This window comes from Typopeltis vanoorti, chromosome 1 (assembly GCF_054136105.1).
Source record: "Typopeltis vanoorti isolate ZY-2024b chromosome 1, IOZ_Tvanoo_1.0, whole genome shotgun sequence".
NCBI lineage: Eukaryota > Metazoa > Arthropoda > Arachnida > Uropygi > Thelyphonidae > Typopeltis > Typopeltis vanoorti.
This window is the reverse complement of record NC_143549.1, coordinates 125,152,649-125,168,211: the sequence shown is the minus strand read 5'-3', so window position 1 is coordinate 125,168,211 and position 15,563 is coordinate 125,152,649. Positions and strand designations below refer to the sequence as shown.

Here is a 15,563-nt window from a genome sequence, read left to right as displayed (position 1 = left end):
TTTGTTTTCTTCATTTTTCTATCAAGACAAAATTGACGAGATTATGTTTAAGGTGTTGTTTTTTACCTTTTTATGCGCAACGTTTTTAAATGATAGTGCTTCGAATTTCTACGACTTTATAGGTTCCTGGCTTTGCACTGCATGCGGTAAGTTTAATTTGCAATTTGAAAAACTGTTTGATGTTAAAAGATAACATTTTTATTCAGGAATTAGGAAACTCTGATAATAGCTTTGGTAGCCACTTATTCGCCTATTATAAGGTGTATTTAAAGCAGGAAATGAGGGGATATACTAGTGGGTGATACTGAGGCCATTTCTCAATAGCAATACTTCTGAAGTTTCTACCATATTCCAGTTCATGACACTCGACACTTTGAATTTAAATATGGTAGTATTATTTATATGCTAATAATCATTAAAACTACATTCATCACGAACATCTTTCTTAATTGATAATTCAAGTATTGTAATCCAAAGAGCTTCTGTTACCGGACTAAAAAGTAATAAAGTAATTGAAAAGAGGGAGACTTTTAATACAATAGTTTGCTATTGGAATTATGACGTACGTTTGAAACTAATAAAGGCAGAAAAACAATAATTGCTTAATAAAGCATTTTCTTGCACTGACTGGGAACTGTGAGAACGATATTCGGCACATAACAGATTATGTACTGATGCGATGAGTGATTGATTTTTGCCGAAGTGCATAATGCATGCCAGACGAGAGGAGAGCATTCGTAAGTTAGTCATTACGATGTGACTCGTTATCACTATCTCTCAGAAATATTGGCATGCAATGATCATCATGCTCCATTGTTTCAAGAAATTAATACATTCAGCTGTCCACAGCTTGATTGTGATGGCTTGACAAAGATTGAGAGAAAAAAAAAGGGGCGGAGGGAAAGCTCAGCTTGATAATAATAAATTACTGAAGATATCATAGCTGACACCGCTATAAGAATGATAAAAATTAGACTAATAAAGAAATATTATGAAGAAAATTCTGTTTGGAGTGTTTTCTATTTACATTTTTATTTATATTTTTATTTTCATTTATATTTCATAAATGTTGCTGTTGTTACTACTAGCACTCCCATGACAATTGCAACTGTCTCTTTCCATTTATTCCAAAGTGGTCGAATGTCAGTCTCCAGATCTCTATACTTGGTCAGTTTTTCACACTTTCTTGTACTCTATTGTCAACTAGTATTGCTACATCAATAAACCATAAATATTGTTCCTCGGTACACTGATGTGTAGCAGATTATGTTCTAGATAAATGCCTGATTTTGAAGTCTCATAATATCTTTGTATCTTATTTTCAATATTTTTTCAACTGTGTGTTCCGAATAGGTTCTGCAAATTGGGAACTATTTTCTTTCTCAAGCTCCTCTGTTTAATTTTTTATAACTCGATTATGCTTTTCGTTTATAGTGTGCATAAGCAATGTTGCTCCAAAAACTAATTACATGATACATTATCTCTTATTTCTCTGCTCAGTCGATATTTTCTATCTCTACCCTTCTTTTCATTCTTCCCTGATTGCATTCGTTTGTAGTTCTTGATCAAGAGTAGAAAGCATCCGACCTGCTAATTTAATTGCCAAGTTAAGCGAAGGTCAACTTTCTTTTCAATATTCTTCAAATATATAACATGGACTGTTCAATTGTTCCAATTTACTGATCTTTTTGCAATTTCTTTCTCTTTACACTCCATTTTAGAAATGACTAAATTCACTACTTTTGGTCTGTGAGCTTCAATTAGCATCTTTCTATGATGTACAGTAATTATTCAACGCTCGCTTTTCAAATTCTACTGTTTGCTTTACTTGTAAAAGGCAATATCCACTTTTCTTAGCTGTGTTTGAATAAGCGATACACAGTGCATGGATGCAAATCATGATTCATTGTTATTATTATTATGTGGCTCCCCCACACACACACTAAAGGCTTCTGTAAACATGTAGTACATTCACACCATCGATTATTTTTTTTTGCATTTTTGAATTAATGTCATATATTTTTGGTATTTTTTCATTTATTTTTATATACCCCAGATACCATGCTCAAGAGACCATTCACGAAAAACTTTTAAAGTTATTTTAGGCATCCACTATGTGGAGAGGCTGTGTCACACTAGATAATGAAATTCATCTTCTACTTGAAGACAATTACAAGCATCGATACCATGTAGAGATTCGAAAACCACAACCAGTTTGTTGGAAGGAATAAGCTAACCACCTGGCAAACCAGGTCTGCAATTTGGCGACATGTACTGCATATACAAGTGGAAGGGCTCAGACTGTCGAGAAAACAAAAGAATGTAGCCTTCAACGGCAGACGGTACATAGCCATCGCAGCAAAAAACATCAGATGCCAAACTGTCGACACAGTAACAAACAGTAGAGGAAATGAACAGCAAGGAGTACAATAACGGAAACTCAGATGAGGCTACTATGAATATATTACTAGAAAATAGATTACAAAAAAATTAACTGCTTAATCATATTTGTTTGAGAATAATTTGAAAAACTTACCGCACAAATTACGGAAAAATTTAATCAATATAAGGAGTTTATTAAATTTAATAATAGTTCTGTAGAGCACGTATTGAGGACCGTTAGAGAAATTAAAAACATCATAAAAGTGTTAGGGAAAGACAGTATAACTTCATTAAAGAGACAACGGAACTATGGTAAGAACTAACTTCTGTAAACAACATTAAGAACTCCTAAATTAAGAAAGGCATAAAAATTATCTCCTAATACATGCACACCCAGAAATTGCGACAGAACATTTAAAGGACACTGTAATTCAACTAAGCCAGAAAATCAGTCCATCGATTATCCCAAAAAAGAAAAAGAGAATGTTTTGTGTGACATAGTATGACTCTTTAACAGCCCGACAAAATTTAACCTCATAAAAGCTAGCAGGATTAAAAAAAAAAATGAGTAGTCCAGGATCTGAATGGAACTCACGACAACATCTCATTCTACCTGTAAGAGTACTTTACACCACATTATCGGAAAGTGTTGTACCATGCAAGAAAGTTAAAACAGAAAAAAAACTACCAGTTTATATGGATAAGAGACAGCAAAATATTCCTTAAAAAGATACGAGATTCAAAGAGGATCCAAATAAAATCCGTAGGAAATCTCAACAGGCTGCTACATTAAAAGTAACACTGATGAGTCTTAAAGAAGGGAACAACATGCCAACCCACTTGAACGCAGACCACCAAGAAGATCTAATTACCTCAGACTATTGCCACATTCTAAACTCGATAACAGAATGGAAACAAGTGACTAACCCCCCCCCCCAAAAAGGACTATTTCTCACATCAACATCAGGAGCATTAAGGTTTCAATAATTGAATATCAATTATTGATATAATTAATAAATAAAATCTTTAAAAGTGGACAACTTCTTAGTATGTTAAAAACTACCGTAATTTCATTCATGAGAAAAGATATTAAATCATCAATTTTCAGGCCTGCAACTACATGACCAATCATCGACCAAATTTTGTTGCGAATATTTTTTAACAGACTCGCAACATATATAGAAAACTTTCATATCATCGCGAGAACATTAAGTTTCAGAAAACGAGTAGACAAAAACATAGATTATTTAGCTCAAACTGTCCAGACACTCCATTAATCTATATTGCCTCACCCGTATGTCGCAGATACACGTCTGCAACTCTATCGAGAATAGACAAATGAAAATTAACAGTGTTCACATTCTTTGCGGTTAGAATGAGTAGACACAAAAAGAGCTGAGTTCGTTAGAAAGTGTGTGTGATATTCGGAGCTTACAAAGTCTGTGTAAAAACTGGTAGCTCAAGAAACTGACAAATCAGGACCGGCAAATTCTCTAGGGCAGTATTTCTCAACCTGTGGTCGCGGACCACATGTGGTCCGTAGGCAGACTTAAATTAATTAAATAAATATATATTTTTAGTTATCCAAACAAATTAAAATTGATTAAATAAGTAACAATTATTGAAATCAAATGGAGACGACCGCGCGGTTAGCCTAGTGACTTTGCGATTCGCAACCGTATGCCTGGGGAAGGAGTGTCCCAGGTTCGATTCCCGTTGTAGACGTGAGGAATTTGAGGATCTTTCTCAGGCATAGCCAAGTTAGCCGGTCTTGGGCGCGGTCAGTAGGGTTTTTTCCGCCAGTTTATCTGGCGTTTTTCATCCCGCAAACAGGCAAACCGGCCCCGTGAACATACGCCTCTACAGTCAAAAATATATCCCCCCCCCCCCAGCGGCAGACCAGGCGACGGGTCGGTTGGGAGTAGTACTACCAAGAAGTCGCATCTAAGTAACACGCGGACTCTGCATAGGAAGCGGGAATAACGCGTAGTAGAAGAAGAAGAAGAAGAAATGGAGACTTAAAAAAACAACAAATAGCCGGAGAATGTTCAAATGCGGAAGCAATAAAACTATATTGCTGATCACTTCACCCTTCTTTTATTACTCGTCATTTTGGCACGATAATAATTTATGGTGACAAAATGAATAATAATAAGAGGGTGAAGTGAATAACAATATAGGTTCATTTCTTCCGCCTTCCTTTGCTGTTTTGTCAGATTTGAAGTGAGCATGTGTTATCCACATTTCAGCCAATAGCTTGTTGTGTATTGATTTTTATTACTTATCAACCAAGGCTCAGTATACCTTCAGAAGTGCTAAATGATACTTGGACAAAATGTGTCATGAGTTAACATCAGTATTTATATATTTATTAAAAGTGGCTTAGAACTAAGACTATGAAAAGAAGAGCTAACCTTAATTGTGATACACGTGTTATAACGACGAGTAAATCTGATACTATTAAAATAGAAGAAATAAGCAGTTCAAAGAAAAAATTTGATCTGATCCTTTGGCTTCCTCTCTTTGAGAGAGTTGCAGCTGATTACTAAGGAAATAATGACGCAAGGTGGTTTCCCGTTGCCTTCCTTGCCGTATTTCTATGACTGTAGCCTGTGTGTTCATGGGTTCGGTTTGCCTGTTTGCGGGAGGAAAAATCCCAATAAACTGGCGGAAAAACCGTGCTGTCCACGCCCGGCTATCTTGGCTATGGTTGAGGAAAATCCTTAAGATGCTTACGTCGTCGACGGGAATCGAACCTAAGACACTCCTTCCCCAGGCATATGGTTGCGAAGCCAATAGGCTAACCGCGCGGACAAAGAAAAAATACAGTAGGAAACATAACAGTTCATATTTGGAATTCGGGTTTACTTGGAGTGGAGATGAAATTTGCAGAAACTTCAATGGGTTTTATGTTATGAAATGTTGTCGAACGAATGCATGAAACCTGAAAACTCCGACATTTAGAAACGAAACATCGTGATGCGAAAAATAACCAAATTAAAAAAAAAAAAAAGCCAAATTCCGCGACGCTTAGTGACATTAAATCATTGGGAAGATGTTTCGGCGATGGGTTCGATTACTAACAAGGCGTTGGAAGCATCTATCTCTTAAGGTTTGCGTATAGCGAAAACAGGGACATCTCATTATATCGGGGAAAATGTCCTCCTTCCAGCTATAAAAGATGTGGTAAAAACTATGTTTGGCAACAAGTTACTAAAAGATGTTGATTTGACTCCTCTTTCAATAACACTGCAGGTGGCAGAATTAATGATGTGGCAGGTGACGTAGAATCTTAGTTAATCGAAAAAGTTTAGTCCTTATTATGCGTTACAAATAGACGAGACTACTGATGTTATAGATTATGCAAAGTTAATATGCTACGTACGATATGCGCATGATAACAACATTCATGACGATATTGTGTTTTGTAGAACTTTGTCATCCCGAACAACTGGAGAAGAAATATTTCACACTCTCAATAATTACATAATACACATAGGGATCCAGTGGGAAAAATGCATCGGCTTTTGTTCAGATGGAACTTTCGCCCTTACAGGCAGGCATAGTTGGGGATTGTTTCAATGGACAAGGAAGTGGTTCCGTATATGTTTCTGTAGTGGCTCTGGGTATTGTTTCACACATAGGGCAAGGTTGGCCTCCAAAGGGATGCCATCAGAATTTAAAACTTGCTATACAACGCTGTAAAGCTAGTTAATTTTATTAAGGCTCGACCGTTAAATAGCAGGTTATTTTCAGTACTCTGCGATGAAATGGGCAGTGAATATATACAATTTTTGCTTCATTCTGAAATTCGCTGGCTTTCCAGGTAACAAGTACTAACAAGATTATTTCAATTAAGGAATGAAATTTTATTGTTTTAACTAAATCTCTCCCTTCAGGGAAATTCTTTAACTGTTGTTGTGGTTGCTTTCGACAAAATAAAGGCATTCGAGAGAAAACTGGTTTTATGGAGTAATTATCTAAAAGACAGACAATTTTCATCTTTTCCGACATTGGAATTTTTTAGTGGAAAATGATATTTTTGTTGTTTCTGAGTTTCTGAGTTTTTGGAAAGGTTTTGTGATCACCTCAAAACTCTGAAACAGAATTTTGAAACATATTTTCCAAATAACTTTTATAAGACATTTCTATGGGTTCGAGATCTGCTTCAGGCTAATAGTCACAGGAATGACCTTTCGTTATCGAATAAAGAACAGTTAATTGAGCTTTCAAGTGACAGTGGGCTTAAAATGCAATGCAATTCTGGATCTCGCCTTCACTGAAAAATTTCCAGAATTATCTGAAGAAACACTGAAAATCGTCAAGCAGTTTTCTACAACCTATCTTTGTTAGAAAAGATTTTCATCGCTGGTTCAAATAAAAACGCAATACAGAAATCGTCTTAGTGTGTGTGCCGACCTTCGACCAATATTGAGCCAGATATCCAGCAACTCTGCAAAGGCCGAGAAGCTGAACCATCTTAAAAGTAAGTAGTAACATAATTATATCGTATTATTTATTTGGACTACAGTTTCCGATTATTCTCGTGACTGCTTTTGGAATTAATCCATTTCAAAAATCGGACAAAATCGGGTAAGAAACGAAAGTTACGCAAACTGACGTCATTGTAAGGCTCAGATTTGTTGGCAAGGAGGATAGCTAAACCGACTCCTGTTTAGCAAAGATCCATATCTCGTACGGTCGCATGAGGGAATATGCGACTGAGCACACCGAATACGTCGCATGCAGACAATTCCGTATGGGCATAGATTATACAGAAACACATATCACAACGCAACGAATACAAGCAGCACACAGGACGGATATAAATAAAACCACCACACGATTAATGCATCTTCCAGATTTAAGATGACCGCTGTTGTGCCTTTGGATAAAACAGGACGCATATAATTAAAACCACCATCATAACACGATTAGTACAAATCACATGCGTACGGTATATACGACATATCATTGCTGGCGGTAAAATGTGCCCGACCATGTGGATGGCGCTTGGCGACTGACATCTTGGGTTGGACTGTTTATAGATATCGGGACGGACCTGACATATAACAGGATGTCTTAATATTTTTTGCTGATCATGGAGAACTCGTCAGAGAAATAAGGCGATTCGTATCTGCCGGAAGTGTGTGTGTGTGTGTGTGTGTGTGTGTGTGTGGAGGGGAGGGGAGGAATTAATGGCTTTGGGATGTTCTGAGTAAAATTTTTTGAGTATATGCAGGGGATGGATTGGACATCACAAGGGATGTCATCATGATGGAATCCATGGATATCAGGTTCGTATTCAGTATTGTGATGAATGAAGTAAGATAAGAACAACAGTTTTCACTAGTGTCACAACACACTTAGAGAAGGGAACAGTCTTCATAGCGCAGATGGAATCAGAGAGTACGTGAAGATAAAAGTTGTTGTGTGACTAGCTTCATGAGAATGGGCAGATAAATGTGGATTTCATTTAAAATATAAAAGTGGCTGTGGGCAGATGAATGGGGATTAAAGATAAAAATCGTTATGGGTAGATGAATGAAGGTCTCAGCGAGACGGCGCTGACAAGCCTCATTCATTTACCCATGGTGTCAACGACGCTAAAAAAAGTTGTTGTGGGATGAGCTTAATGAGTGTGGGCAGATGAATAGGGAAGGCATATAAAACATAAAAGTGACTGCGGGCAGTTAAATGGGGGTTTCAGAGGGACGGCGCAGATATCTCCATTTCACTTGCCGACAGAAAATCGGAAATTGATACCTTTTATTTGTTTACTAAATATTAAAACTTTGTTCAGTGATGATACACTTTTAATCCTTTACTTTCAACTTAATTATGTTTCCATGTGTATTCAAAACATGCTTTTAGATTTATTCTGTTATAAAAGGCACGGTTTTTCCAAAATGATGGTAATCCCCACATACATTTAAAAAAATTACATAACTTAATGGTCCGTAGAATTGTTTTAGGCATTTTACTGGTCCTTGGGCTTAGAAAGGTTGTCAGTCAGCCTTAGTAATCATCGAACGCGACTTCCCCATGAACTCTGGAACGGATTCCAGTAACAGAACTATTCGCCTGGAGGCGTTTTCTCTTAGCATTCACTGACACCTCACAAGCCTCTGATTACATCATATCTCGACGCCCGGCGTCTACTGGAATGGTAGAAGTAACACCATCTTTGGACAACGAAACAATAAAAGAGGGTGCTATGGAGAGTGATGAATCGCCGTCCACGATCAGGCAATCCGATGGACGTATTTGGACCTGGCGGATGCCTGGTGAACGATAAAGGTATCGACAGTGAAATTTGGAGCGGTAGCATAATGGCCTGGGGTTGTTTTTTCTGGTTTAGATTGGACCCATTGGTTTCAATTTCTGGATCTTTAAGCCTTGATGTGCACCAGGATATCTTGGACAATTCCATTCTTCCCACACTGTAGGAACAATTTTTAATGGGCCACTTTCTGTATCAGCGCGATACCAAACCTACTCACCAAACAATGGCTCTAGCTCTGTGGTTTGAAGAGGTAGTGGTGGAACTTGTCATTCCAAACCTCCGGCATGAACCCTACTGCTCGTCCGAAAGATGGTACGGGCTTGAATGAATTTTGCAATTTACCAGAACTTAGTGGAAATCCTTTCCCGAAGGGTAAGGATTTCCACTAAGATCAGCGAAAGGAAGGCAACGTATTGATAGCAACGGTGTAGCAACCGAAATTACAAAGAGTCGCTATCCAGGCACATTTCGCAAAATAGTGTATCTCTGTTAGAAAATTTTCCAGACATAAGTAACGCATCATTAGATAAAAATAAATTGTCATGGTTGTCTTTATTGACTTGACTACATTAGATGCAAGCGTACATGAAGTTTATAAGACCGTAAAGACATGTTGGAATTGTTGGGGCTCTGCACACCTTGAATAAAAATTTACATCAAGACCGTAAAACATAGCACAAACATTGCGGCAATACATAGTAGAGAGTTATAAATAACCTGTGAAGCTATGAACAGAGAGCTGGCCCCTCCCCATATTTCGTCAAAATCAGTATGAACAAAATTAATCAGCCACTTCTCAATGGTATAATCTTGTAATACACAGAAGGACAGTTATTCTATCCATCCATAATAATGCAATTATAGCCCAAGCAAATGTGCAACATGACACGAATCTTCTGATTAACTGGCTCATCAAAGATTTCATAAACCTAACTCTTATAATAAAAAAAAAATTAATGATATTCAAAAATTCACTCAGTCCGTCAATTGATACCAAGTATATAATATTCCATCATCCACTGTTCAACATACAGAATACCCAGAACAGTAAAAACATCATCATTACTGGGGTTGCAAAAAAATAAAATACATTAGAAATCACCTGGATAAATGCATGAACTGAAATAGCCACATGAATCATCTGCACAGACAATATCCTGCAAACACTAGCTCCATACAAACTGGTATTAAGCCTTCTTGTGTAAAGGTTTCTGTTTGGTCTTGTAATGCGATAAGTTCTATGTTATTACGTAAGCGTTATTAAAATGTGGTCTTAGTAATACGCAGCCAGTGTTTTATATTCTTTTTGCTTAGTATTTTGTATTTGCTTAGTACTTTACTATTAGGAGTTCCATTATTATCTGGTGTATACTGGGCATCCAAAGCACCGTTGACACGATTCTTTAGTGGCGTTTTTCTAAATTTAATAAGTGACTATTTTCTATATATGCACAGATAGTTAGACTGTGCCTTATATATAAGGTACAGTCTAAAAGACAAAACTCATATATATATATATATATATATATATATATGAGTTTTGTTTACGTTAGCTGGTATCAAGTCTTTATCTTGGAAGAGTTTAGCAGCAAGAGTGAATAGTTTTTTTATAAAATTATTTTATATCCTTATTCTCTTAACAGGGTTACGTATGTATAAACTGAGGCATTAATCGTATGTTACGGTTGTGATTTGGGGACAGTGGCAGCTTCCATGGTTAATGCAATGGTATGTGTGACTATAGGTGTAAGGTGCATGATTATTGGGTTGTTTATGATTATTATTTGCGTTTAGTCTACTTTACTATAATTGAATTGTGGTAAAGAAGGCGATTATTTTCTTCAGGTCATCTTTTGCTTTCGAGAGAGCAGTGTTAATATCAGTGTGGGCTGTTAATAGTGCTGTGCCATCTGTGTATTGATATATATGACTTTGTATGGCCAAGTTTCGAATCTTGAACAGTATGGGCGATGATATTGTCCAATGGGAAACTTCGCACTGTATTTGTATTCGCCGGCTGTGACATGTGGCTATTTTTTGTTACTTGCGTTCTGTCTGTGAGATAATTCCCAAACTAGGTATGCAATGTCCCTCATGCTAAGAATGACTATAATTTGGTTAGCAATATTTTGCGGTCAAGTGTGTCAAAAGCTTTAGTAAGATCAAACAGCATGTAGACAGCAAATTTGTTTTTTATCAAGAGCTTTATTTAGTTCGTATTAATGCATTTTAATAACATGGCTGGGATTTTCGTTTTCTGTAAACTTTTCTGTCCTACTGCTTTTATGAGATGATGTTATATTTCTGCAAGCAGTTTTGTAGTATTGTGTGTATTACTTTTTAAAGAAGTTCAGAAATGACAGGCAATTTAGCTATGGGGTCTGCGGTACTAAAAGTAATTTCTTTTTCTTTGTTTGTAAATAGGTGTTTCAAAAGTACAGGATTTAAAGTATGTTGTTCAAAATATGTTGAGAGTCTTTTGTCAATTCCAAGACTCGTCTTTCGCTTTAGTTCTGAGAGTGCAGTTCCAATTTGGATGCAAGAGGGAAAAACATGGTTTGCTGTTCACTATGGGTTAATAGTTTTTTGCTGGATCTAATGGAAAAAGTAAGGTTCTCTCTGAGATCCTTCTAGTTCTTCTCTTGTCGGAAGGTTTTCGTGATAAAATCTTGTCGGGCGCCTTTTTGTTTTTTGATTTAATGCATTCATTTAGTGCAATCAGTTCATTAAATGCAGATCACGTTTGAGTCATACTGCCACCGTATTCCACGAATTTCTTAAATTCATGGAATATGCTAAACACAATTACTTTATAGTAGTAGTTGCGTGTTTTTGCGCCCCTAATGTTTATTTTCAGTTGGTTTCTTGAGTTTATATATATCGTTTGTAGGTGAATGTTGGTTGGTGATTTTTTTAACCCCTTTCATAGCATGTATTTTATTGCAATACTGTTATGGATATCCTCATTTATCAATGGATTATTCAGTACTTGTCTCCTGTTTCTTTTGTGCTTTGTTGCTTTCTGTATCTTTCTGTAAAGAGGAATTTTAAGCTCGCGTATAAAGTTATTGGGCATTTATATTAAGCACTCTGTTCCTGTTTGTGGTTTTATAAGGTTATAAATGATGCTTGTTATAATGACAACAGAATTATCATAATATTGCAAGAGGATTACTCATTATTCCTGGAGGTGTTCTATGTCTGCAGACAGTGTGTGTGTTCACAGGCTGGTTGGCCTGTCTTGGGGACGAAAATCCCGAGTTTCCCGGTGGGGGGAAAACTCTACCTCCACTTGAGACGGCTAACTCACCTTTAGTCGAAAGAGACCAAATAAAGGTTCCTCAATTTACTTACGAGAATCGAACCCAGGTCTTTCCCACCAAAGGGCTTTGTCTATACTAACTGAGCTATGGAGACTCTGAAGTTGTTATAACAATTAAAATTACCATTGTACTTTAATGCAATGTTTAAGAAATATTTAATTACTAAATTAATAAGTATGATCACTATTTCTTGATTTTTGGTTGTAGCGCTTCCGGAACTGGAAATAGCAAACTACTATACGTGTGTCGATCATAATATGAGACATCCAGTAAGTTGCTTTCAAGTATAATATTTAATAAATATCTATTTTATGAATTAATCAAATACATCAAATACCTTATATGAATTTGGATTTATTAGGCTTTACAGAGTGTAAAATGTAAACACTCTTTATTCAACTTCTCCTCATTGCTCAAAATCTTTTCCATTCTAGATTTATATATAGCATAGTGATTATAGAATCTCTAAACTGACTTTCGTTCCCAATCCACTCCTCAAAAATGAAAACAATCATGTTTTTAATCATTCACTATTTCATTTTCCAAATATCTCATTTTTTAATTGACAAACGCAGTAAAATTCAGAAGTGTAGTAAGAAGAAATTACTTATACTTACAAAAGTACTAGTAATTTCTAGCCAATTCTGAAAACTTGCTTAACAGTTATATTTCAATAACTGTTCGCGTAGTACTTAAGATGATATCGTTTTATATCTTATTGTGTCAACATTAACCTGCATATTTTACGAAAAGCAACCGGGTTACATGATAATCAAAATATATCAAAAGCCACATTGTATGAACAAGGCTCTCCGTTAAATATTGATCCCTTGCCCTTGCGAAAGGACGATTTGCACCTTTTGGCTAAGATATAAGGAGTCTGTGGATAGCAGAACGAAAACTAATAGTACGAAACCTTACTCCTTTGAATGGTGAGTACTCAGGCTCAATCTTCGATTGAGCCTGAGTACAAATAATTAGATTGGTGTTCCTTTCGACTAGTTAGATGTAGATGCTTTTAGAAAAATCCAAGTAATTCTTCTTTGCAAAGTGCACATCAATTTTTATTTATTTTCTAGATTGTGCAATGAATATTTATTTAGAAAGAACGGCATTCAATTTCCTCCATCCATGAGGTATTTTTTTATGATCAGAAGAATTATCATAGATTGACTTTCAGCCATTGTTGCCTTTCTTTATTTCCTAGTGAGTGATTTTTTGCAATTGTATTTCCCTGCAGAGATTGGAAGAAGTGACACAATTTCGGTTGAAGTTGAATATGTTCTATATAACGCCCGGCTAATTTGCGGAGCGGTTAGTGTATATGATTGTGTTTAAGTGGAAATGAATTTTATCGCCGGTGTAAGACGACCGCCCCGTTTATTGGAGACCTGACTTGGCTTGAAAAGGTTGCATGTTTGGCCTTTAGAGCAGGAATTTAGGACTAGGTAAAAATAATATACATACTGTATATATTATTTTTATACTTGGTAGAAAGGTATCAACGAACAATCCCGTGGGCAAGGTGCATCGAGCCATTTAACCTGTCACGTGTTTGTAGCCGATATAAATTGGAGGAATATAATGTTATCAAGTCAGTGCCGATGTGGCCGGGTGAAATAGCTGCTAGCAGGAAACTGATGGAGTTTGAAAGAGATTGTGATAGAATACCACACATCAGGTCGATCTGTTCAGAAATTTGTTGAAAAATGGGCAATCCCAGATCAAAAATTAGTGATTCCATAACTGAGGTTGAAGCGTAGGGCGTCAATTGTAAGTGTTACCCACCGCACTCATCGAACGTGACTGTAGGATGCTACAAAGGTTATGCAAAAATTGCTATTTGTCGGCTGACGTGTTGAATACGGAGTACCAGGTATCTACTGAAACAGGATTATTCTGCATATAAACATTCAGAACCGAGGCTCACAATATGCGTTTCCATGATAGACTGTCATATGCAAGCCCCACATTATCCGAAGCAACATGCAAATGATTGTACAGTGGGACGTGCTATGGAGCGTTGAATCACACTGCACCCTCTAAAGAGCAGATAGACGGATGTGGTTACAATGGATGCTCGTTGAACATCTATTACCAGAGTGCGTACCCTCAACTATGAAGCGGCAGGTGGCGGTGGGATAATATTTTCCTGCTTGTCCTGATGTATTCTCAAATCTCGATTTGTTATGCCATGAAAAATGAACTACGACAGGTATCTGAACATTCTAGAAAATGCAATGCTTCCTACTTTATGTTGTTTCTACGGAACTGACCATTGTCTCTTTCAGAAAAACAATACACCGTGTCATGAGGCTGTTGCTCTCTATCTGCTTGGTGTTTGGACACGAACATAATCTAACTTGACTGGCCTCCACGCAGCCCTGATCTCAACCCTATTGAATATCTCTGGGATGAACTGGAGCATCGGCAAGGTAAAGGGACGTTGGCCCCACAGCAGTCCAGGACCTCATTCCATGCCTACAAGAAGAATAAACTCCCATTAATCGCAAACTTGCACTTCTGGAAAGAATTCCCATCAGGATTGCTACAGCCATCACAGCGATAGGAGGACATACATTTTAATAATGTGGACCCCATGACTCTTTTTTGCCCTGCACACTATGGTGTCTGTTGACTTATTTCCTCTAAGCTTTTTAAATTGCTAAGATCTAATTTATGGAGTTTCAATATGACCGGCTTCGATTCCCATTGCTTTTCTGTCAAAGCATTTCGATCTCGTTTTCCTAATTTTGACTTTTAGAAATATTTCATAACTTCCTTCAAGTTGATTTTAAACTGCCTTGTCTGGTTGCGAAGGAAGGAGATCTGTATCCTGTGTTCCACTTATGATATGATAATGATATGATAACCAGTCGATAAAAGCTATTTATTGAAAAATAATTAATCGAATAAGCAGTTAATCGAAAAACAGTTCAATGAATAGCAGTTCCTCGAAAAAGCAATTCATCGAACGGCAATCAATAGAAAGCACAATATAGCGAGTGGCAATTCTTCGAAAATCAACAATCCATCGAAAGATCGCAATTCCCGTAAACTACAAACATCGAATGAACAGTTCACCGAAAAATGACTATACGAGTATACTGCAGTTTTTAATGGATTAACTTGTCAGTGTAGTGAATTATTATTATTATTATTATTATTATTATTATTATTATTATTATTATTATTATTATTATTATTATTATTATTAGACAGAGACATAACATCTCAACCGAGATCAACAAAAAAAAAACAACATTTATTACATTGAAGTGCTGTAGTTACAGCGGTTAAAAACATCAAAAAGCAAAAATTGCAAAATATATATACAACTTACTGATATACTATAAATGCTGTTAAAAATGTAACCTTATCCAAATGAAAACTATAAATTACCATCCATAGTAACTATTATTAACGCATTTTAGAATACAAAAAACGGAAAAATGTCTATGAAATTCACAGTAAAAAAAATATGTAAATGTGTGTATATATCTAAATGCTCTGTAAGATGGTAAATAAAATGGTATTAAAATTATTACATTATTCATATAATTGATACAAAG

At 36.3% G+C, this 15,563-nt stretch overlaps 1 long non-coding RNA gene across 1 annotated transcript in view; it reads left to right on the top strand.

Moving 5' to 3' along the window:
- Window positions 1-15,563, top strand: part of LOC150110395 (uncharacterized) — a 31,231-nt gene that overhangs the window by 15,178 nt on the left and 490 nt on the right. The window contains exon 4 of the long non-coding RNA XR_016548381.1: window positions 12,199-12,260. This is a non-coding gene — a long non-coding RNA (uncharacterized LOC150110395). The remainder of the gene's footprint in view (window positions 1-12,198; window positions 12,261-15,563) is intronic.